Genomic DNA, 24,389 nt, shown 5'->3' with positions numbered 1-24,389 from the left:
TGCTCCCCTGCAGGTGGGGCTGTGACTCAGCCTCGTGCCTGGCTGTGGACAGACCAAGCTCTAGGACCGGCAAACCTAAACTCAGGGACCTGAATTAAGCAGACCTGCACCCCTCCAATTTCCTTGGTCAGACTCTTTCCTTGACTTGGTCGTGCAGATGAGCAAAGCCACTTACTGGGACTACTTAAGCCCTTCAGGTCGGAACTCAGCTTGTTGTTGGAAGCCTCCTCTCCCTGCTTCTCAGTGTCCATCAGGTTCCCTGTGGTTGAGCCCCACACATTCCTCTGTGATCCCTGTGGGGAGAAATCAGAGTGGAGGCTACAACAAAGCAATCCACAATGATGTAAGAGTGTGACGTCACCTATGGGATCTCCTCCTCACTAGAGGAACCATGGATTCAGGGGAGAACTCTTGGTGTGATGCTGTGCAGGCCTGAGAGGGGGCAGTGTCATCATGGTGTAGGTGTTCCCCTTACCCTCTTAATGCAGTCTGTCCCAGTGCCTATGGTGAAGAGAGCTGCTTCAAGTCCAAGTTCTAGGATGATTTAAATGGCGTCTTGTCCAGGCATGGTTGTTAGCTGCTCTTACGAGGAAGAGCAAAGTCAGGAATGACTGATGTCGCCATCTTTGTGATATTATTTTTCATAGCTTTTCCAATTTCTGGTTCCCTTGCCTTTTCTAACTCACAATCATTTCCTTAATAATGCTCTATCCCATCTTGGGGTCTGCTGCTCAGAGAATCCAGGAAAAAATCTTGTCTTCTAGAGTGGCTTGTGCACTGTCTTGTACTTGGATATTTCTTATGCGTTTTTCCCCATAAATGAGCAAAGCAATTAACAAAATGATATATACAAAGCAGAGCAAGATACGAAAATGTAAAGGCTTCAATGTTACCTGTCTTGTTCTGAATACATGTGGTATATCTTATGATAATTATTATTAAGCTTTTTAATAGCTAAGTTTTATACCAAATTAAATTTAACTAGTAGAGGAAATGGTTTATCCTGGAAATTCTCTTCCCTATGTAATCTGATCAGAGAGTCTCATTTTCCATATAGTTTTAAAATAAGAAGGGAAGAAATTCACCACCACTGACTCCTATTTGTACAGTACTACCATTGCAATCTCTCCTTTGTTCTATCTTAAACAATTCAGAAAAATCAGTTATTACTGTTTCCATTTAAAATATTATAAAACTAAAACTTTAAAAGTTAAAATGGATCACTCAAAAGCATATCAAGAGGTACAAAGCTAAGACTTAACTCCAGATGTACTAAAAATAATCTTAGTACTTTTCATTTCTTTTTGATTCAAACCTCCTGGCATTATCATTATCTTAGCTGACCTGAGATAAAATTAAAGCCAACACATTTTGTTAACATATTGCCAGATGCCTAATATGTTGAAGGGGCATATTCTGCAGTGAAAAAATTATCTTAGTAAATACACTACAATATGAAGTAAAAATCTAGAAAGTACATATGATGACTATAAATTTTTTTTATGAAGTTAAAAATACTCTTACCATATAATCCAGTGAGTCAATACCTAGGTATTTATCCAAGAAAATTGAAGAGTTATGTCCACACAAAACCTGTGAGTGAATATTTCTGACTGCTTTATCCGTAATCATTCAAGCTGGAAACAACCCAAATATTCATCAGCAGGTGAATAGATAAATAGGGTATGTCCATTCAATGGACTACTACTCAGTACTAAAAAAGAGCAAATTTCCCCATACATAAAACAACATGGATATATCTTAAAAGCATTGTGTTACCTGAAGAAAGTCAAACCCATAGTATGATTCCATTATTTATGTTATTTGGGTAAAGGTAAAATTATAGGGACAGTCATCAGATCAGTGGTTACGGGAGCTAGTGGTGGAGGAGCAGGTTAGCCACAAACTTTAGGAAGTGATGGAAATGTTCTATATTCTGAGACAATGGTTACATGACTTTATACATTTGTCAAAAATTCAAAGAACTACACAGCTAAAGGGTGTATTTTACTCTATATAAATTATACCTCAAAAACCCAACTTAGAATATAGAAAACATAGGACTTATAAAGTGTTAAAATGTCTGAATAAGTGGTAAAACATATGTACCACCTCTGTTTTTGAAAAGTATGTCTAAATGTATGCATTTTCAAATTAATCACAAAATTCAGTACAATTATAATCAAAATTCCTTGTAATGTCTCAAGCAATTTCTTACATTTATATGGAAGAGCTAAAGACTAGATTAAGTATGGTATTTTGAAGGAGCACAGGCTGGGGTCACTTCCTTTAATTAGATATCAAGACATGGTAAAGCTGTAGTAATTAAAATGTGTGCTATTGGCTCAGGGAAAGACAGATCAAAAGGAAAACACAGTACTCAAGAAGAGACTAAAGTCTTTGTGGGATATATATATATATATATACTGGAGAAGGTATTGAAAATCAGAGAGGGAGAGGTATTACTCAGTAGACAGTGTCAGAGCAATCCGTTTCCATTATAAAATTAGATGCTTGAGTCAAAACATGCACAAAACTACTACGTATATGATATAAACCTAAACACGAAAGAAAAACTTTAAAACTATATTATTATAACATTTGGGCAGGGAATATTTTGCGTGAAAAAAACATAAATCATAATCTGCCTATAATATTTAAAACTTCTACAGCAAAAAGGGACCATAACATTAAAAGAAGAGAAATAAACTGAAAAATACAACCAATATGCACTACAGGCAGTAGAAAAAAATTCAAATTCCTATCAATCAATAAGAATATGACAAATAATCCATTAGTAAATGGGCAAAGGATGTAGGTATGCGTAAGTCAAGAAAGGAAAAAAAAAACTGGGCAAAGAAGAAAACAGACAGCATCAGTGGTTGGGAAAATTGCAAAACAAAACAAGATGTCACTTCAAACCCATTATTTTGGCAAAAGTTATAGTAATGCCAAATCACATGAGGATATGAGAATGAAAATCTCATCCACAGCTGGTGGGAGTATATACTGGTTTTGAAGGGCAATTTGGCAATGTCTCTTCAAGCTGAAAATAAGCATATCCTACAACCCAGCAGTTCCATTCCTCAGCATACTCTCACACATGCATGTAAGATGTATGCACAGGGACATACCTCAGCATTGTTTGTAACAGGGGAAAATGAAAACAATGCAAATAGCTGTCAATAAAGAGATAGAGAATCAAAACCACAGTGCACATATACAGTGGAATATGAGTTAGTGCCAAAATAAATAGCATCACTAGATCTGAATGGTTTAACGTGCATGAAGTAATTAAAAGACAATGTTGAGAAATTAAAGTAATTAATAATCTTATCAAGAGCCTTTAATACAGATAACTTGCTCCTTTCCCAACTAGCATTTCCACTTGTTTTAGTTCCATCCAGCTATTACTCATTGAAGGATTATGCAGCTGTTTTCTGTGCATTAAAAGCTTACACATTCTTCAATGCTGAGCACAGATTGTAATTTCTATATGAATATTTCCTAATATTTCATTGATAGAACTTGTATTTCTCTCCTCTGGATACTTGAAAATCAAAAGGCCTCAGAAATTATGGTTTAGTATCCTCATTATATATACTCAAGAGCACCAAATGCATAGAGATTGACCTAACCAAAAACTAACGTCCTCATGACAAAAATACCTTGTTTCTGTAGATTGCCACCAAAGTCTTGGCCATTGACTATCTACATCTGTTGAACTGGTGCTATGTAAAAAAAATTCCCATTCTGGCAGAAGAAGAAATTTCATTCTATTTTTGCAAACTGTGGGTATACATTGTGATGGGTTAAGTGCAAAAAAGATTGTAAATAACTTACAGCTGTGCTCAAATTTCAAAATTTGCTCCCCAAACCACAAGCAACAGAGTTCTGCTTATATCAAGGTTGCTGCTTTGAATGGGATGTGTCTACTAGAACATAACTAAGTTATAAAATCTTAATTTAAAAAAGTCTTCACTCTTTCCAGTAAAGGAATCACTACTTTTTGGAATGTTATTCATTAATATACAAATATCCCCGATTTGAATATTATAAGCTAGTAGCCTAGCTTGTGAAACAGTCTGACAAACGTTGAATCTAATCATTAGCAACCCTTTATAAATGTAAACACCTCTCATCTCCTGGCAGGCTGCCTGAATCATTAAATACCACCTCTTGTGGATATTACAGCCATAAAATGTTATTTGGCTGGGCTGTTGTGTTTTACTTAGCTGGGGGGGTGGGATACGGATATTTTGGTGTGCTACTAATAAAAGAGTACAACTATTGATTCCAAAACTGCAAAATGATGGTATAAAAATCACAGGATTAGAGTATCTTGGTCATTTCCTTATGTCCCTCTAGATAAAAGTTTTGTGGTGATTAATTTTGTGTCAACTTGACTGGGCCACAGGGTGCCAGGATAGCTAGTTAAATGTTCTGAGGGTGTTTCTGGGTGAGTTAGCATTTGAATCAGGAGTTTGAGGAAGGAAGATTGTCTTTCCCAGTGGAGGTGGGCCTCGTCCAATCTGTTGAAGACCTGATTAGAACAATACCAGTAAAGGAGAATGAGCTCCCTCCACTTACCTGTCTTGGAGCTGGACCACAGGTCTCCTTCTGCCTTCAGGCTAGAACTTAACCATCGGCTCTCCTGGGTCTTCAGTTCCCCAACTGTACATCTTAACATTCTTCCATAATCCTATGAGCTAATTCCTTAAAATAAGTAAATAAATTAACAGGTCTATAGATCCACCAATGGAACCCTATGGATTATGTTTCTATGGAGAACTCTAATACAGGTGTGAATGAGGGGAAAGAATAAGAATCATTATTTTTCAGTGTCATTCATTTACAGTCCACACTAGCTATACATGCACACACACACATTCATACACAAATCTGTAAATCCCTTGTATTTATAGGTTGTTTAACCATTAGGATGTAACTTGCAACCAGTTCTCATACACCTTCAATTGCAGAATTTTAAAATTTAGTCATTTTAACACAGACACATTTCCTCTTTTGCTGTGGGATATAAGACTTTTACTACAGCCTTCGGGATATGGCATACATGTGCTCAGCAGAGCTTTTACTTAAAACTCCGTTCCAACAGACCCCACCAAGAATAGGTTTGTGGTTGCTTCTCACTCCTCTTCCCTGTTTCCAAGTGATCTTTACTCTCTAAACAGACCAGCTTTCTGTAACCATTGCTTTAGCTGTTTGCTAAGGATGTTTTTCTGAGATGGCTATCTCCGGCCTTCACGTTGCTGGGGGCTTCTGTCTGCCTTCTGCCCAGACCTTTCCACTCCATTTGGAAGTAGAGCATTGCCAGCACAGATAGTGCTATGTAAAAAATTCCCATTCTGGCAGAATTGATTAATTTGAAAATGTATATATTTAGTCATACTTTTCAAAAACAGAGGTTGTACATACATTTTACCATTTATTCAGACATTTTAACATTTTATAAGTCCTATATTTTCTATATTCTGAATTTTTGAGGTATAATTTATATAGAGTAAAAAATTCCCATTCATGGCCTCGAGTGTCCAGCTCTCCCTCCCCTGTCTGCAGCCAAAATTATCTTATACCACATAAGACTACTCTACCCATTCAATATGATAGCACCACTCTGTTGGCCAGAGGCTGTAAAATGGTACACAAGACATCTGACCCCATGGAGCTTACAGTCCAATGGAGGATTCAGACATTAAACAGACAAATACTATGTAATTTCAAATTGAAGCAAGTGTTACAAAGAAAAAACAGATACAGTAGGTTTCTTCCCTTTTGAACGCCTTCGTTATTGACCTGAGGGTCTATAACAGCTCGACAGGGTAAAATGAAGAAGGAATTAGGGTGATACAATGACTGTGTAATTCATTTCCCCAGGTTCCTCCTACCACGGATACCATAAGGCTGAGAGCAGAGGAAAAAATCCTCTCTACTCTGAGTCCTTAGGGATAAAGTTGTGTATTAGACATGTCTAGAAAATCTATTTTTCAAGTTCTTTTACTTTATTACCATCTTTTCTAGTTCTACTGACTTCCATCTTATAGCCACCGTATTTCTCTGATTAGCTCACTTACTACTTTATTAGCCTTGACATATCTCCATTCTGTGCTTTAATCTGTGGTCCACAGTGATGGGGTTTTAAAGCAGTGCTCATTTGCATGTCTTAACAGAAACAATAGAAACTCCCTGTATTAAGTTAACTCTCAATTTTTTATACCTTATCTTCCCCAAAGAGCTCTATTAAAAAAAAAAAAAAATCCCAGTGGATCCATTAGCACATGGATGGGATGCATTATGCTCTGTGCAAAATACCATAATACCTCATCCTCTTCCTGTTGCCCCCACTCATCCTTGCTGACCCTCAACCAGTTTGTGTACTCCAGCTTTACCTTTGTGGAATGAATAGTTTGCATGTGGTACCTACCTCAGGTGAGGTGAGGGTTAAGGCAGGGATCCTTACAGAACCAGGGATTGTTATCAGGGTAGAAGTGTCTTTTATTTGGCCTTCCCACAGAATCCATTCGGCACTCATACATTGCATGAATACCTGTTTGCCTCCAGCATATCTTAGACTTTGTGACTGACACAGCTTGAGCCATCAAACTGAGATGTACATTTATCAATGCCTACTGTTTTATGGCTTATAAAATATTCTTACCAGGTTATTTTATACTTAAGACTTGACCATCCAATCCTTGAGAAACCACAGACTGAAGGAGAAGCATTAAAATATAAATATGATATTTTAATTAGGAAATAATATGAATAGAGTTGCTGACATACTGGTCCTTAAAAATTATGTTTCTGATTATTGACATGTTATTTCCATTATACTTTTTAATAATTTTTCACAATTAACATTCAATTAATCTTTTCCCTGTATGTGAATATGTAAGTAGTTGCTTCTTTTTTACTATTAGGGAATAATGCATTAGTGGACATCTTTGTCCACAGAGGCCTTCATTACTTTAGAATTTTTTCTTTAGTATGGTCTCCCAATTGAGAAATTACTAGGCATAAAGAATAAGCATGTTTCAGATTCATGAGACATAGTACCAGTTACCATCCCAAATGCTTATGTCTATTTATACTTAAAGATAAGCATCTCACAGTGCCTGTTTCAGCATAAACATGTAAGCTGGTATAGGTTTTAGAAATAATGTCATTACTTAAAAGTAAAGACATGGATAAAAATCTGAGTGAATAGATTGGTAGCTCAAAAGGCTAAACATGCTCTGAGTACCTTTTTTAATAAAGTCAGAGTTTAGGAAATCTGGGAAGACATTTCACACCTAAACCAAAAAAAAAAAAAAAAAAAAAAAAAGGCTTTCTCCAGAAACCAAGTACGAGAACTTTTCAACTGCCCTAAAAATCTATTCCATTTTAATAATCAAATACCACTAACCTATGTCAATGTCTTGTCCTCTCTGCCACCCCCATCCTGGTCCACACTCGCATCAACTCTCTTGACTTTCTCAATAGATGTGTAACTAACAAAGTAGAATTTCATTTGCTTAAAAAAGGTGATGAATTAGAGAGGAGCAAAACAGAAGCAGAGAAAGTATTTTCCCATTTTTACCTCTGCAAAAGGTTCTCATTATTCTTAAGATAATCTTAGCCTAAGGAAAACCCCTGATTTAAACATAAGACAAGATACAATAAACCTCCTAGAGCAAAATATAGGCAAAACATTATCTGACATACATCTCAAAAGTTTTCTCCTAGAAGAAATAAAAGAAAGAATAAACAAATGGGACCTAATGAAACTTAGAAGCTTCTGCACAGCATAGGAAACCATAAGTAAAACAAAAAGACAACCTACGGAATGCGAAAAAATTTTTGCAAATGAAACCGACAAAGGCTTGATCTCCAGAATATATAAGCAGCTCATATGACTCAATAAGAAGAAAATAAACCACCCAATCCAAAAATGGGCAGAAGACCTAAACAAGCAATTCTCTAAGGAAGACATACAAATGATCAAAAGGCACATGAAAAAATGCTCAATATCACTAATTATCAGAGAAGTGCAAATCAAAACTACAATGAGGTATCACTTCACACCAGTCAGAATGGCCATCATTCAAAAGTCCACAAATGACAAATGCTGGAGAGGCTCTGGACAAAAGGGAACCCTCCTACACTGCTGGTGGGAATGCAGTTTGGTGCAGCCACTGTGGAAAACAGTATGGAGATTCCTCAAAAGACTAGGAATAGACTTACCATATGACCCAGGAATCCCGCTCCTGGGCTTATATCCAGAAGGAACCCTACTTCAGGATGACACCTGCACCCCAATGTTCATAGCAGCATTATTTACAATAGCCAAGGCATGGAAACAGCCTAAATGTCCATCAACAGATGCCTGGATAAAGAAGAGGTGGTATATTTATACAATGGAATACTACTGAGCCATAAAAACTGACAACATAATGCCATTTGCAGCAACATGGATGCTCCTGGAGAATGTCATTCTAAGTGAAGTAAGCCAGAAAGAGAAAGAAAAATACCATATGAGATCACTCATATGTGGAATCTAAAAGCAACAACAACAACAACAAGCAAAGCATAAATACAGAACAGAAATAGACTCATAGACATAGAATATAGACTTGTGGTTGCCAAGGGGGTGGAGGGTGGGAAGAGATAGTCTGGGATTTCAAAATTGTAGAATAGATAGACAAGATTATACTGTATAGCACAGGGAAATATATATAAGATCTTATGGTAGCTCACAGAGAAAGGAATGTCACAATGAATATATATATGTTGATGTATAATTGAAAAATTGTGCTCTACACTGGAATTGGACACAACATTGTAAAATGATTATAAATCAATAAAAAATGTTAAAAAAAAAAAAAAAAGAATCTCAGGGACCTGAACATTCTGGTCCCTGCCTCTCTCCATTCCTTGAATAAGCCACCCTCTCTCTTCATCTGTGACGAGAATATTACGTTCTATCTGCCTAACGTTCCTTCTCCCCCATCCAGCCTGTTGATACTTCACCTTTCAGATGTCAGCTCACGCATCATATCCTCACTCCCTAGCCTGAAGAGTATCTGTATTTTCCTTCAAGATATGTTTCACAACATACTTTGTTGTGAATAATTACTTATTTATGGGATTATTTGATTGATTGTCCACCCCAGACTGCAGCTTTTGGTCGGATCAAATCTGTTTTGCTCACCTTTGGATTCTGAGCACCTGGCAGAATGCCTGGCACATAGCTGGAGTTCAACATTATTTATTTATACAATAACAAATATTTATCTCTAGAATGTATGAATCTCACTTTGGTATGAAAGTTGGGAGACTAAATAAGGAAGGAGAATGACTCCAGATTATATAGCATGGAAAGTGCTGACACCTGAAAGCGACTTAAAGAGAACGTATATAAATGGAATTATACTTCCAAACTGAGCTAAGCTCACTGAGTAACGTGAGATGCTATGATTGATTCCGTGACCAGGTATTTGATTTCTTTGTTCCTGAAATGCCACAACTATATAAATGACAGTATCTCATGTCCATATTTTCTTGTATCAAAAATCTATGCAACTTTTATCCTGAATTTGATTCAAACTACAATAAAATAATTGTGTGATTTGATACAATGACCATGTAGGTTGTATTAAGTAGGGGAGCCTGAAAGGAAACTGTATGAGAAGGAAAAAGAGGAGTCAGTATAAATCACAGTAGGGTCAACTTTGTAGGAAAATGTTTTGTCCCTTTATTGCCACAAAACTAGCCTCGGTACGCTGATAGCTAGATTGAGACTTGGAGGCAGAGTTTTGGGAGAATCAGAAAAGACCAGCTTTACTGCTTCCCAGGCAAAGGGGAGTCATAGCAGGCTAATGCCTTAGAAACTGTGAATCCGTCTTGGGGTTGGGGTCTTGAGGTTCTATAGAAAAACTGGATGGAACAGAAAAGGTGAGAACACTCAGGGCATTTTACAGGGTGATACATTCCCCTTAACCTCAATGAATCTTCCCGGCATCATTCTGAGATTATCAGCCTGTTATCTCCTTCCTGGTACAGCCTCTGGATTAAAGCTATTCTCAGTAAAAAAAAAAAAAAAAAAATATATATATATATATATATATATATATATATATATAGGAACGAGAGAAAGTAATGGAAAAGTTTGAGGGTTGTTAAGCTGCAGGACTTCTCAGTCAGAAAGAATCAGCGCACAGTTTTAGCGTCAGGGAGGGCAGTTTGTGAGTTCGTTTCCTACTCCTTCACCTCTGCCTTATGAAGAAGTCTTCAGTCAATGCTAACTGCGCAGTCCTGCGTTCTCCACAGGAATTAGGGCTGGATCAAGTAAATCATTAAAACAGCACAGCTAGGAAGCGTTACTGTCCTGAGCTATGTTGTTGCTTTTTTTTTTTTTTTTTTTAATAAGAGGAGAATAAATAAAAACTTAAAGATAGGTAACTTTTGAGTTCTTATCTGGGCAAAAGTTCCTCTGTAAACAATCCCAGTTATTTTATAGCCTAATTATGGATTCTTCTTTTTAGATGATCAGCCTCTCCCACTTTATCTTCATTTCTGTAAATAACTAGGTATTATGACCATCATTCAACCCCATAAATCAAGAAGGAAAAGCAATTATGACACGAGCAATGAACACCAACAGGGAATACAAACCTGTAATAAACTGTATTTAGGTCTGAAGATCATCTGAGTTTTGCATAATTTAGGCTAGAAAAATATTTAACTGATGGTTAAAATTCAACTAGGGAACATCCTCAGGACTATCTTTCAACCTAAAGTGTGAAAAACAGATTCAGTGTGGTGCAATCTCACCATGATATATACTAGAATTAGAATAAGGGGCGGCAAATGTTGACAGACACCTGGAGGTTGGAATAATGAGTCCTTGAAAAAGGAGTGCAAAACTGAGAATAAACTGTTACTTAACTTAACTTAAGGAGCAAGATATAAGTAAGTAAGTCTTGTATTGAGATCATTCTGATTTCTCCAATAATAGTCCTTCAGATGGAATCCAAAATGTTAAAGTCCATGGTACCACAAGCAATTTCTAAGCAAAGATCTTATTGTAAAGAAAAAAAATCTATCCACATTTCTGAAGTTTAATATTGCTTTATCACTACCAAGTGCTTGTCCTGACTCTTAGACACTTGCATCTTTAAGCAAATTTCCACAAGTTCCTTATAAATGAAACAAACAAGAAGGAGTTTACAGAAATCACAACCAGCTTGAAATTAAGCTTAATTTTTAAGCTCTTTTAAAAGCCTTTTTAACACAGGGTGGAGATCTTCTTTCTCCAAGTGTTCTGACACACAGAGAAAAAAAATTAGTCAAGTGTTATATGTAAGACAAAAGCAACTTAAAAGATTTTTAAAAGAGAAAGTTGGGTGGTTGTTTTCTCCAAGTTTTAAATTAAGAATGTGAAAAAAAAACCTTTATTTACCTAGTAGAGACTGGAAATGCATACTTTAGCATATGTTTATAACTACTCTAAGGTAAAGGAGATAGAAGAAAGGAAAGCTGGGAAAGAGAAAAGTTTAGGAAACCCTGAATTACATTTTTTAATACAAGCCAAGTGTCCACAAATGCTAGAGGGGCCTTCATGTTCCATGGAAATTGGAGTGTCTATTATCATTTCCTTCTAAAGTTCTTATTAGCTCTCTAGGAGTTAGAATTCTTCCCTTTGCCTGGAGAAAAGCTTCTATTTTTAGGCTGCAGAGATATTTTCAAAATAAAGACTTATTTTTTTGCTTGATCTCCTGTTTGCCCCTGCATTTATAAAGGACTTAAGAATTTTTGAAATATGATTTCTCTACTTGGAAAAAACCGATAAATTTATCCATCATTTCTAGGAAAGAGAGTTTAACTTTCAAAACTTCCCAGATGTACTTATATCAGTTTCTTACAGGTTCAGTGATGTTATTTCTGTTTTCAGACAAATCTCTAAACATTTCTGGATATTAAGTTTCCCACTTAAAAAGTCACTAAATTGATTTGGATGATCCCCAGAATTTATCCTAGATTTAATATTTAATAGATCTCTAAATTTGCATTTGGAATCAGTATTTATTAATGATTCTAAGCATCACTCCCATATACTGTAGAGTTCAAACAAAATTTCTTTTTGACTGGGATCAGTCATAGTAGGAATAACCAATACTTTCTTTTCTGAAGTGAAAATCTTTCTGATAAAAAAATGTGTAATGTGTTGACTCTCCTTTGCTACTCCAACATGAATAAAGAAATTACTTCAGAGGTCTCTTGGTAGGACAGTGGTTTGGGTGCCTCAGTTACCCTCTTCAGATACTCCATTTCCCTTCCCTGATTCATCTCCACCTCTGACCAATGGAGGGAACTCTATTGGATCACTGCTGACCTGCAAGTCTCTTCATTGATTAAAAACCAGTATTTTTTTATATGCAGAGAACTACAAAACATTGACTAAGGAAATTAAAGATGACTTAAAGAAAAGGAAAGATATTCCATGTTCTTGGATTGAAAGAATTAATATTTTTAAAAATGGCCATACTACCCAAAGCAGACTACAGACTTAATGTGATCCCTATCAAATTACCCAGGACATTTTTCACAGAATTAGAAAAAATAATCCTAAAATTTACATGGACTCACGAAAGACCCAAAATTGCCAAAGCAATATTGAAGAAAAAAGAATGATACTGGAGGAATAATTCTTCCAGACTTCAGACAATACTACAGAGCTACAGTAATCAAAACAGGATGGTCTTGGTACAAAAGCAGACATATGGATCAATGGAATAGAATAGAGAGCCCAGAAATGAAACCACAAACTTTTGGTCAATTAATCTTTGACAAAGGAAGCAAGAGCATACAGTGGAATAAAGACAGTCTCTTCAGCAAATGGTGTTGGGAAAACTGGACAACTGCATGTAAATCAATGAAGTTAGATTACTCCCTCAAAACATACACAAAAATAAACTCAAAATGGCTTAAAGATTTAAACATAAGACATTATAAACCTCCTAGAAGAAAACAGGCAAAGCATTATCTCACATCTCAGCAATATTCTCCTAGGGCAGTCTACCCAAGCAATAGAAATAAAAGCAATAATAACCAAATGTGACCTAATTAAACTTAAAACTTTTGCACAGCAAAGGGAACCATAAGTAAAACAAACAGACAACCTATGGAATGGGTGAAGATATTTTCAAAAAGATGAGACTGAGAAGGGCTTAATTTCCAGGATATATAAACAGCTCGTACAACTTAATAAGGAAAAAAAACAAGCAACCCAATCCAAAAATGGGCAGAAGACCTAAAAGAGGAATTCTCCAATGAAGACATACAAATGGCCAATAGGCACATGAAAAAATGCTCAATATTGCTAATTATCAGAGAAATGCAAATCAAAACTACAATGAGGTATCAACCTGACACCATCATTCAAAAGTCCACAAACAAATGCTGGAGAGTCTGGAGAGAAAAGGAACCCTCTCACGGTGTTGGCAGGAATGTAGTTTGGTGTAGCTGTTATGGAAAATAGACTTACCATATGATCCAGCAATCCCACTCCTGGGCATATATCCAGAGGGAACTCTAATTTGAAAAGATACATGCACCCTAATGTTCATAGCAGCACTATTTACAATAGCCAAGACATGGAAACAACCCAAATGTCCATCAACAGATGACTGGTTAAAGAAGTTGTGGTATATATATACAATGGAATACCTACTCAGCCATAAGAAACCATAAAATAATGCCATTTGCAACAACATGGACCTAAAGATTGTCATTCTAAGTGAAGTAGTCCAGAAAAGAAAGAAAAATACCATGACATCACTCTTATGTGGAATCTTAAAAAAAAAAAAAAAAGGAGAGAGAAAAAAGAGGACACTATGAAATCATCTACAAAACAGAAAGACTCACAGACATAGTAAACAATCTTATGGTTACCAGGGAAAGGAGGTGGGAAGGGATACATTTGGGAGTTTGAGATTTACAAATGTTAGGCACTATATATAGAAATAGATTTTTAAAAAAAACATTTCTTCTATATAGCACAGGGAACTGTGTTCAATATCTTATAGTAACTTTTAATGAAAAAGAATGTGAAAACGAATATATGCATGACTGGGACATTGTGCTGTACAGCAGAAATTGACACTGTAACTGACTGACTTCAATATAAATAAATAAAGGCTATCATTTATTTGGCATTTTAGCTTATATGTAGGGAGTATGTATAATATTTACCTATGGAATTCATGTGCATACTGATTTTGACTACTCCATTCAAAATCAATTTGTCGACATCCATTCCTGATTTTAAAAACTCAACAAAGTGGGCACAGACGGAACATAACATAATAAAGGTTGTATATGACAAGCCTACAGCCAACACTATACTCAGTGGTGAAAAGTGAAAGCATTTCCTTTAGGAATAGGAACAAGACAAGGATGCCACTCTTGCCACTTCTAATCAGACAAGAAGAAGAAATAAAAGGCACCATAAAACTGTCACTGTTTCCAGATAACATGATATCATACATAGAAAATTCTAAAGACACCACCAAAAAACTACTAGAGCTCAATGAATTCAGCAAAGTTGTGAGATACAAAATTAATATATGAAAATTGGTTGCATTTCTTTACACTAACAACAAACTATCAGAAAGAGAAATTAAAGAAACAATCCCACTTTAAAACACATCAAAGAGAATAAAATACTTAGGAATGAACCTACCTGAAGAAGTGAAAAACCTGAACTTGGAAAACTATAATATACTGATGAAAGAAACAGAAGATGATACAAACAAATGTAAAGATATACTGTGTACATGAATTGGAAAAATTAACATTTTGAAAATGATTTTACTACCTAAGGCAATCTAAAGATTGAATGGAATCCCTATCAAATTGCTGGTGTCATTTTTCACAGAACTACAATAATTTTAAAATTTGTATGCCAATACAAAAGAATCTGAATAATCAAAACAATACTGAGAAAGAAGAACAGAGCTGAAGGAATCAAGCCCCCTGACTTCAGACTATACTATGAAGCTACACAATACAGTACTGGCACAAAAACAGACCCAGAGATCAATGGAACAGAACAGAGAGCCCAGAAACGCACCCATGCACTTATGGTCAATTAATCTACAACAAAGGAGGCAAGAATATAGAATGGAGAGAAGATAATCTCTTCAATAAGTAGTGTGGGGACAACTGGACAGCTACACGTAAAAGAATGAAAGTAGAATTTTTCTCACACCACATGCAAAAGTAAACTCAAAATGGGTTAAAAATATGTATGTAAGACCATATACTATAAAATGCCTAGAAGAAAATACAGACAGAATGCCCTTTGATATAAGTCATAGGAATTTTTTTTTGATCTGCCTCCTAAAGTGAAAGAAACAAAAGCAAAAATAAACAAATGGGACCTAATTATACTTAAAAACTTTTGCGCATCAAAGGAAATCATCAACAAAACACAAAGACAATCCACCTAATGGGAGAAAACATTTACAAAGGATATGACTGATAAGGGGTTAACATCCAAAATATACTAACAGCTCATAAAGCTCTATCAAAAACAACCCAATTAAAAAAACCGACAGAAGGCTTGCATAGACATTTTTTTCCAAAGAAGACATATAGATGGCCAACAGGTACATAAAAAGATGCCCAAAATTACTAATCATCAGGGAAACGCAAATCAAAACCACAATGAAATACTTTTCAGAATGGCTATTGTCAAAAACACAAGAAATAACAAGTGTTAGCAAGGATGTAAGGAAGAGGGAACCCTTTTGCACTGTTGACAGGAATATAAATCAGTGCAGCAACAGGAAAACAGTATGAAGATTCTTCAAAAAATTTTTAAAAGATCTCTCATACAATCCAGCAATTCAAGTCCTGAATATTTACCTGAAGAAAACAAAAGTTTAGTTTCAAAAGATACACGTATGCACCCCTATGTTCATTGTAGCATTATTCACAATAGCCAGGATATGGAAGCAACCCAAGTGCCCATCAATTGACGAATGGATAAAAAAGAATGAAATAATGTGATTTGTGACAACATGGATGGACCTAGAAGGTATTATCCTAAATAAAATTAGTCAGACAGAATCTGAAAAACACAACAAATGAGCAAACATAATAGAAACAGAATCATAGACACAGAAACAAACAGGCGGTTGCCCAGGGGTAGGGGGGTTGGCAGATGAGTGAAATAGGTAAGAGAAATTAAAAGGCACAAACTGCTAGTTGCAAAATAAGTGAGTCCTGGGGATGATATGAGCAGAGTGGGAAATATAGTCAATAAAAACATCATCTCTTTCTATGGTGACACATGGTAACTACACTTATCCATCATGATCATTTTGTAATGTATAGAAATACTGAATCACTATGTTGTGCACCTAGAACAGTGTTGAAGGTCAATTTTACTTCCAAAAAGATAAGATTTGTGGTTACCAGAGGCAAAAGATGTGGGGACGGGGAACTGGATGAAGGTGCTCAAAAGGTACAAACTTCCAGTTATAACTAAGTCCTAAGGATGTAATGTACAAGATTAACATAATTAACCCTGCTGCATGTTATCCACATGAAAGCTGTTCAGAGAATAAATCCTAAGAGTTCCCATCACAAGGAAATTTTTTATTTTAATTGTTTATCTATATGAAATGACATGTTCACTAAACTTATTGTGGTAATCATTTCATGATGATTTCATGTATGTGGGTCAAATCATTATGCTGTACACCTTTACACAGGGCTGTATGTCGGTTATGTACCCATAAACTGGAAGAAAAAAAATCTTCTTGTTGAGAACTGCCCAAGGTCTGATGTTTAACCCTACTTGTAAACTAACAAATAATACTGCCACACTTTCATGGATGCAGGCAGAAGATAAAAGACTCCTGGGTCTGAGACGAAGTACTTTTTCTCAAAACAGTAGCAGTAGTCAAGGTCTGAGCATTTTCACCAGCTGTCCTAACCTCCATTCCCACAGAACCTTATGAATAGGGCCAGGGGCTATGGGCTGAATGTTTTTATCTCCTCTACATTCTTATCTTGAAGCCCTAACCCCCACAGTGATAATGATTCGGAGGTGGGGACTTCAGGCAGTAATTAGGTTTAGATGGGGTCATAAGAGTAGAACCTCCATGATGAGAGCAGTGCCCTTATAAGAAGAGAAAAAAACCAAAGCTCTCTCCCTCTTCGCCACGTGAGAGGTGAGGATCCTGCAGGGTGGCAGCTCTGTAAACCAGGAAGAGGGCCCTCGGAAGGCATTGAATCTGAAGCCACCTGCTCGTTGAGTTCTCAGCCTCTGAAAACTGAGAAATACATGTCTGTTGTTTAAGCCACCCCATCTGTGGTATCTGGTTACAGCAGCCTGAACCATCGATACCAGGTAACACCTGCACACATAGTGGGTTTTGTTACAAGACAGGAACCCCAAGCGTAAAAAGCCTGAGCTTTTTATAATAGACAGTATTTGAACTTTGTTCCAGAAGGAAGCATTATTTTGTTATCTTGAACAGTAAACAAACCTCCCTTTATTATGGGAGGATTTACTATGTGTACCTTTCAAGGCTATTTGCTATACAAGCATCCTTGAAAAGAGAGTCTAGAGCAAAGCTGTCAGAGTCTCTGCTTGAAGAAACGACAGGAACCTATGCAGAGGTGTCCTCCAACATACGAAGTTACAATTGTGCTTGGTGATGTATAACAGAAAACCTAATGATTTAAACTAGATAATTTTTGTGCCTCATTACTCATGCACACACACACACACAAAATGTCCAGGGTCAAGTGCTCCAGGGCTGGTTTGGTGGTTCAGTGACACCATCGAGGACCAAGCCAGACCCTTTCTCTCTTCCCTTGGCTTTTATCCACAAGCTTGCTGCCTCACAGTGGCAACACGGCTGATACCGTCCACACAGCATTCCCACGTACAAGACAGGCAGAAGGCGGAAGGGGCAGCACCTGCATCAGGAAAGTCAAAACCTTTCCTAAAGCCCTCAGCTTATGCCCATGTACCAACATTATGTTCACAGCGTTGTCATAACTGCAAAGCAGTTTGAGGAAGCAGGTATGCCTATCTGGCAATTTAGTCTTAACTATTAAACAGTAATCCTTCCTCTCTGATGGTCTCTTAGTATGCTGTTCACCTCTGGTCTCCAGTGCATTGAGGAGTCTCTCTGAGATCTTGTTCAAGTGGCAACCCCACCACTATAGTTTTCTTTGTCTTGCCAGGCACAATATTGCTGCCCCCGATCAACCAGTCACGTGGAACAAAGAACATCATTTTCCGCTTCCTAGCTGAGCATAGTACACGGCTGTATCTGGGGTACTGCAAGGTTGAGAATCACTCCTCGTTTCATAACTACTGCAACAGGAACTAAATCAGTAAGTGATTTTCACAACAAAAGTAAATCACAGAAACAGACCTGGAATGCCAGGATGCAGAATTAGTTTTGTATTTTGTGCTGTTGTCATGGAATACGTTACTCACTCTCCATAACCATTGATCTTCTCCTGAGTAATCTAAAACACTGTTCAGCTGTATCTTCTCAGTGGCTGTGTTTAATCTCAACTAGAGCATGGAAATCTGTGTGAAAATATTCCCCTCTGTATTTTATTTTTTGCCCGTGCAGTTGAATAGGTAATACTTCCTGGTACCAATAATGGTGAAAAGGAACCAACATCCTTTTCCAGCCACCAGATTTTTTTATTTTTCATGCAGGAGCTCTATTTTTGTCATAATCCATAAGAAACGTAAGGCAAGAATTCAGCCCGACTCTCAGCCTTTTCTACCATTTCCATGTCCCTATGAAAATTTCCTGTAATTGAAAGGTAACCCAAAGAAGATCTGTATCCTTATGCAGACGTTTTTCCCAAGTATATTCCATGTTACATTGCAGTGGTTCGGAGAGGAATCTTGGAATGAAAAAGATCTGTGTTTGAATTACCAACTCTGCCACTTAATGTGCTTTCTAACTTTGGGCAAGTTACTTAGCTTCTCAGACTAACTCATTATCTGCAAAATGATTATGTAAGAAGTATTGCCTATCTTGCTGGTCTATTGTAAGAATCAAATGAGAATGTATCGACAAATGTTTAACAGTTTCTAGCACTTAGCTACCATTTACTAAGCACATGCTATCAGTGGGGCTCTCGAATATTCTACTAGTTAGTCCAAGTTGATTTCGGAAGTACTATATACCAAAATACCTTCAATATTCTCAATAAGCATTATCCTAACACTACACCTAAAAAGTCCTGCAGCAAAAGCTGTTTAACTTGATTAGCCTGTTTATGATTTGAAATTTTAATTTATTACTCCTGCTCTCCTCTGGGTTCTCATTAATCGAGCAGAGGCACAGGAGTCAAATGAGGATCAAAGTGTCAGTTTATTAGAGGATGTTCAGTAACTCCTGAAGAACCATGTGCAGCTTCACTCTGGATTCAAAAACATATCTAGAACCTCAAAGTGACTTCACAAAGCAAGCAGTGCCTATTTACCCTTCGACATAGTCATCCAGTCACCCGAAAAACTTGGGTCAATCAATGCCGGGTTCACAGGGTTGGGGGAACAAATGGAAGAGGATGAGCACCAGGGAGGCAGAGAGAAGGGGAGAAAGAGGGGTGGCTGAGGAATTAGTGGTATTCTATTCAAGCATCCCTTCCAATAGGCTATCTGGTTTAAAAAAAAAAAAAAAGCAAGAAAGGAGAAGTGGTCTGCTTATACACAATTTAGCATTTTCTAAATGTTCTCGGACATGAAATACTTGTGTTAACAACACATGCAAAACATCCTAGAATAGTATTCTGCAGAATAATAGCTTTAGAGAGCATCAATTATATATATATAGTATCAAACAGACTTGATTCCAAAGTAAATTAGCCAGGATTTTTTTAAATCCCGCTATGGAATCACTTTGGCACTTTATCCTACTTTTCTTTCAGCACTTAACATGCCTTGAATTGCTTTATAGCTATTTGTGTGCAAGACTTATCTGCTAGACTTCTCTGAGGTCAGGGATCTTATCCCTGTATATATTGAATCCCCTGCCATACTCAGCACTGGGTTGCGAAGATAACAGATACAAATCTAATAGGTATAATATAAAAGAATTAGTCACCAACCAATTAACCTCTCAGCGACAGTAGCATTTCTTTTGCCTAGAACATCTGAGGACAGACTAGCAAATGCTGACCATATCTTCTGTGTCCTAAATGAACATGAGATGGTTGTAATTTATGTAAGTCAGATCATTTCTTAACAAATGGATTTGCATGTCCTTGTGTACTTAGGACCTTGCTTAATCCCAGCCTTATATAATGGCTCAGTTAGGTATAATGTCGAGATCATTTCACCAAATAGAAAAGAAAATAAAACCATCTCAGGACTTTGGGAAACCTTTCAAAACAGGGAGTCACTGAGAAATTCCATCCAGTGTTTTATACAAGACACTGCTTTTTCCCTTTCTCTAGGTGCTTCTATATGCATCTTTATCAATCTTTTCCCTAATTCCATCATTCTCCCCAAAGATTCTGATTCCAAAGTTCTTAAGGAAATCCTAGTAATAGCCCAGCTCCACAAGGACAACGTGTGGCATAAAACAAACAAGTACAGTGAATCAACTGAGAAATAGAAAACAAAATCTGTCATCAAAACATATCCAGGTTACTGAAGTCATCTCTGACCTGATGTTCTCTTTAAGTCAGTGGGTCAGAATTCTTATTTTTGTGACGAACCACTAGCCACTGTCCTCAAGTATGAGCCATAAGCCACTTGTATTCTATAAAAGTGAAGTACACACACAGAAGGACATTCTGGTCTTTATGAAAACTATTTTATCTTACGAATTTTGGGATGAGTTATATTATATGCACTTTCATTATTATGCATCAGAGAAGAGCATAATCCCAGATGTCTAACTGGTAAACTTCAACTGTACTGTGCTTTTGATTTTGCCCCATAGCTGGTGGTCAGAATTTGAATTTCAATTAAACTGTCTGAGCCCAACACCAGTACAGCTGGTGACAAATGAACTGCTTAATCAAACTGATCATTTAAAATCAGTCAATATAAGTAAGCAATTGTTTGACTAGTTCTGCGCATTTTTCTTTTTTCTTTCTTTTTTTTTTTTTTTTTGAGTAGAGGTTCAATCTTTGCAGTATGCAGACAAGGCTGGTTCAATGCAACCACCAAACAAGTGTTACTGAGCCCCTCTTGGTGCCTCTCCCAGGCTTACATGGAGCCTTAATACTTACTTGGCAAGAAAAATGAAGTCCAATACCTGATTATGACTATAGGTAACTGTCAATAAATGTAGTCATTTGTGAATATCCCTAGGATATTTTACAGGTTGATTTTAAAAGTAACTTAATCTGGAAATTTCTGAGACAGCACCCCGTTATTGCTATACAGTTACCCCTGAGGTGATGGTGACAGTATTTGCTCTGAAAGAGGCACTTCCTGTTGAAAAAATTCCAATGGAGCTCTTTTAGGATCAACACATAAATTTATGTAAAAATCAAACCAGATGATAAAGGATATATATCTATATATCAGTTAATTTTTTAGACTTCAGTACCTTCCTGTCTACTTGCCTCCTCCAAACTCAATCCCAGAAGGGAGTCTGTGTCCTGATTACCTGTCTACACTTGTTTTACAAGGAATGCCCTTAGCTTGGCAGAACAGTAGCAGCGCTATGTGCTTCTTGGTGATAAAACCCATTCAGTAGCCTAGGGAGATGTAAAGACTCTTGTTTCTGGGCTGGGTAGAGCAGAAAACCAGATTATGCCTTCAGCTGTGAGGTATTCCTAAACGCTAGATGCCAGACTTAAAAGATTTCCACAGGGGCCCAGTTTTCCTTCCTGACTCCCACTGTGTAAGCCCCCTACAAAGACGACCCACAGCTGGCCTCTTTCCAGGCCAAATACTTAGCTCTCCGACTGCTCTGTCAAACACCCTTCTCTGTCTACCTCTCTCTCCAACCACCTCGCGCTCTCCAATAGCACGTGACTTGTTCCTACCAAAAAACGTCATACTCCTGCTGGAATTCTGCTGTACAGAAGTATATACAATGGTTCTAAGAGGCTAAGAAGTCAGACTCAAATGTCAGAAGGATGCTGTCAGGCTACTTGAGACATTTTTTTCCCAGTTGCCTGAATCTTACTGAGGGCAGAATGAAGGAGACAAAGGGAAGAAGATAAATTGAAAATTCTTAAGCTCTTTGTGCTGGCATCAGAGTGATATCAACATGGTGTCAAAACTCAGGCCTAGGACTCCATAGTATTTTGACAGGGCTGGACTTTTTTTTAATCACTGCAACACCTGGAATTTCCAGGGACACATTCAGCTCTTTGAATACTTCTATTGACTTTATCCAGTAAAAAATATATCTTATGGCCTAACCAGTTGATGACTGAAATTCCAGGAACCTGGAGAAGAAGAATAGGATAAAGGGTTTGGTTTTTTTTTTTAATTGTATTTAGGATCTTATTGTCCAAAAATATCATTCCTCTTATGTATAATGCAAGTTACTTTCAGTCTCTATCTTTTGCTTATTGGTACAACAGCCCTAAAATCCCAGGATACTGAAGAGTTTATATATATCAAGATTTTATTTTAGAAGGTAAGTTAATTAGCAGTTGTTGACTGGCATTCATCAGATAGTCAAAATAAAAATAAACTTGGAAAAGGTAATTAAAAATCTTGCCTGACAGTTTTGTAAACTCTAGGTCTAACTATGAGTCATGCCAAGACAGAACATTTTTCTTCTTTCTATTTGCTGTGTTTTGTGTGTGTGTGTGTGTGTGTGTGTCACTTATAAATGCAAAGAATGTTTTTTACTCCCAAAAGATCTATAGAGGCAATAAAGCTATGGATAAACAAGTTGGATATTCTCATGCCTCACCTACAAAGTTGTGCTTCTAATTGCAGAATTTGTGGTTTGGTGATGACACTAAGTAGAGAGAGCACAGCTTGATTTTTCACATCATGGGCTGAATTTTAAATCCTAGTAGTTAAAAAAAATCAGCTTGTGATTTAGAAACTGTGCAAATGCAAGTAAATATAATTAAGAGAGAATAAGTATGGAAATCACAAGGTTATGCTCAAATTCTCGTCACATTCCAACACATAACTTTAGCAGAAACTGTCTAGGATGCTGTAATGATGCTTCACACATCATTCGTTCACTTAGTTGTTCCTTAAGTATTTTTTGAGTGTCTACCACATGTTGGGCCTGTTCGACCACTTGGAAAATACAATGGTGAAAAACGCCTCAGTTTCTCATGAAGCACACAGATACAAGCATTATTAAAGAGAACTGTAGGATGCTTGAGGGGTTTCTAACAGGAAAATCTGATCATGGACATAAGGAAGTTCTTCCCTGAGGAATGTCATTTGAGCTACAATCCAAATAAAGCATAAGTTAACTAAGTGAAGGTGCTGTTTAGAGATGGTGGGGCAGACATGTGTAATCCTCGACGTGGGAAATGAAAAAAAAAAAAAAAGATGTCTTGTTGGGACAGATATATTTAGAAAGAATGGCAAGAAATGATGAAGATACAGATAACTGAGAAGCCACTAAAAGGTTTTTAAGCATTAAAGTAACAGGATGAGATACAGGATTTGAAAAAATACATATTTTTTGCATACATTATGAAAAATGAATGGAACATGTTGAGCAAGAGTGGTTGCAGGGCGACTCATTAGGGGGCTTCTACAGTGTAGTTTTGAGATGAAGGTGGATTGAATTTGATTGGAGTGGAGGACACACAGAGGAGAAGTCAGATTCCAGATGGCAAAATTAGCAGGACATTGTGATAAGTATGACAGCAGGGCTGGGAAGGAAGACGTGAAGTGTAAGGATGTATGAGGAATACTCTCAGATTTTTAACTTGTACAAATGGATAATGATGTTCTTGACTACAGTGGGGAGTGCTGGAAGAAGGAAAGTTTGAGGAAAGATCATTAGTTAAATTTTGGACTCTTTGCCTTAAAGTTGCTTTTTGAGATACCTATATAGAGGTAATGAAGCAGCTGGATACAAAGGTCAGATTTGAAATGGTAGTATACATTTAAAATTTATTGGCTCTGGTTGGTTACAGAAGCCTTGCATGTGGAGTAACATTCCCAAGAAGAGAATATAAAAAAGGTAAGTAAAACTGGGACTGAACCTTGAGAACATGAAGTCTAGCCAGAAGTTGATGAACCAGTAAAATGGTCAGAGAAAGAGCAATCTGGAAATAGTAGAAAACCAGAAGGTTCTGACATCAAGGATGCCAATGGAAAGAGACGTCTTCCAGAAGAAAGGAGAGATCAAGTATTATGGAATCATGTTAAGAGGTTGAGTAAAGGGACC

General features: G+C 36.9%; 2 long non-coding RNA genes across 3 annotated transcripts in view; one reads left to right on the top strand and one right to left on the bottom strand.

The window, feature by feature from the left end:
* LOC141576226 (uncharacterized) overlaps positions 1 to 18,411 on the top strand; it is a 307,600-nt gene extending 289,189 nt beyond the window's left edge. The window contains exon 4 of the long non-coding RNA XR_012504541.1: positions 18,265 to 18,411. This is a non-coding gene — a long non-coding RNA (uncharacterized LOC141576226). The remainder of the gene's footprint in view (positions 1 to 18,264) is intronic.
* Positions 1 to 24,389, bottom strand: part of LOC123615190 (uncharacterized) — a 202,162-nt gene that overhangs the window by 107,342 nt on the left and 70,431 nt on the right. Inside the window, exon 3 of one of the 2 annotated variants that reach the window (XR_012504539.1) lies at positions 4,591 to 4,716. The exons of the other annotated variant lie outside the window; for it this stretch is intronic. This is a non-coding gene — a long non-coding RNA (uncharacterized LOC123615190). The remainder of the gene's footprint in view (positions 1 to 4,590; positions 4,717 to 24,389) is intronic. 2 annotated transcript variants of the gene reach the window in all.

The sequence above is a fragment of the Camelus bactrianus genome, chromosome 3 (assembly GCF_048773025.1).
Source record: "Camelus bactrianus isolate YW-2024 breed Bactrian camel chromosome 3, ASM4877302v1, whole genome shotgun sequence".
Taxonomy (NCBI): domain Eukaryota; kingdom Metazoa; phylum Chordata; class Mammalia; order Artiodactyla; family Camelidae; genus Camelus; species Camelus bactrianus.
The sequence above is the reverse complement of the archived record's forward strand: the minus strand, read 5'-3'. Positions and strand labels throughout refer to the sequence as shown.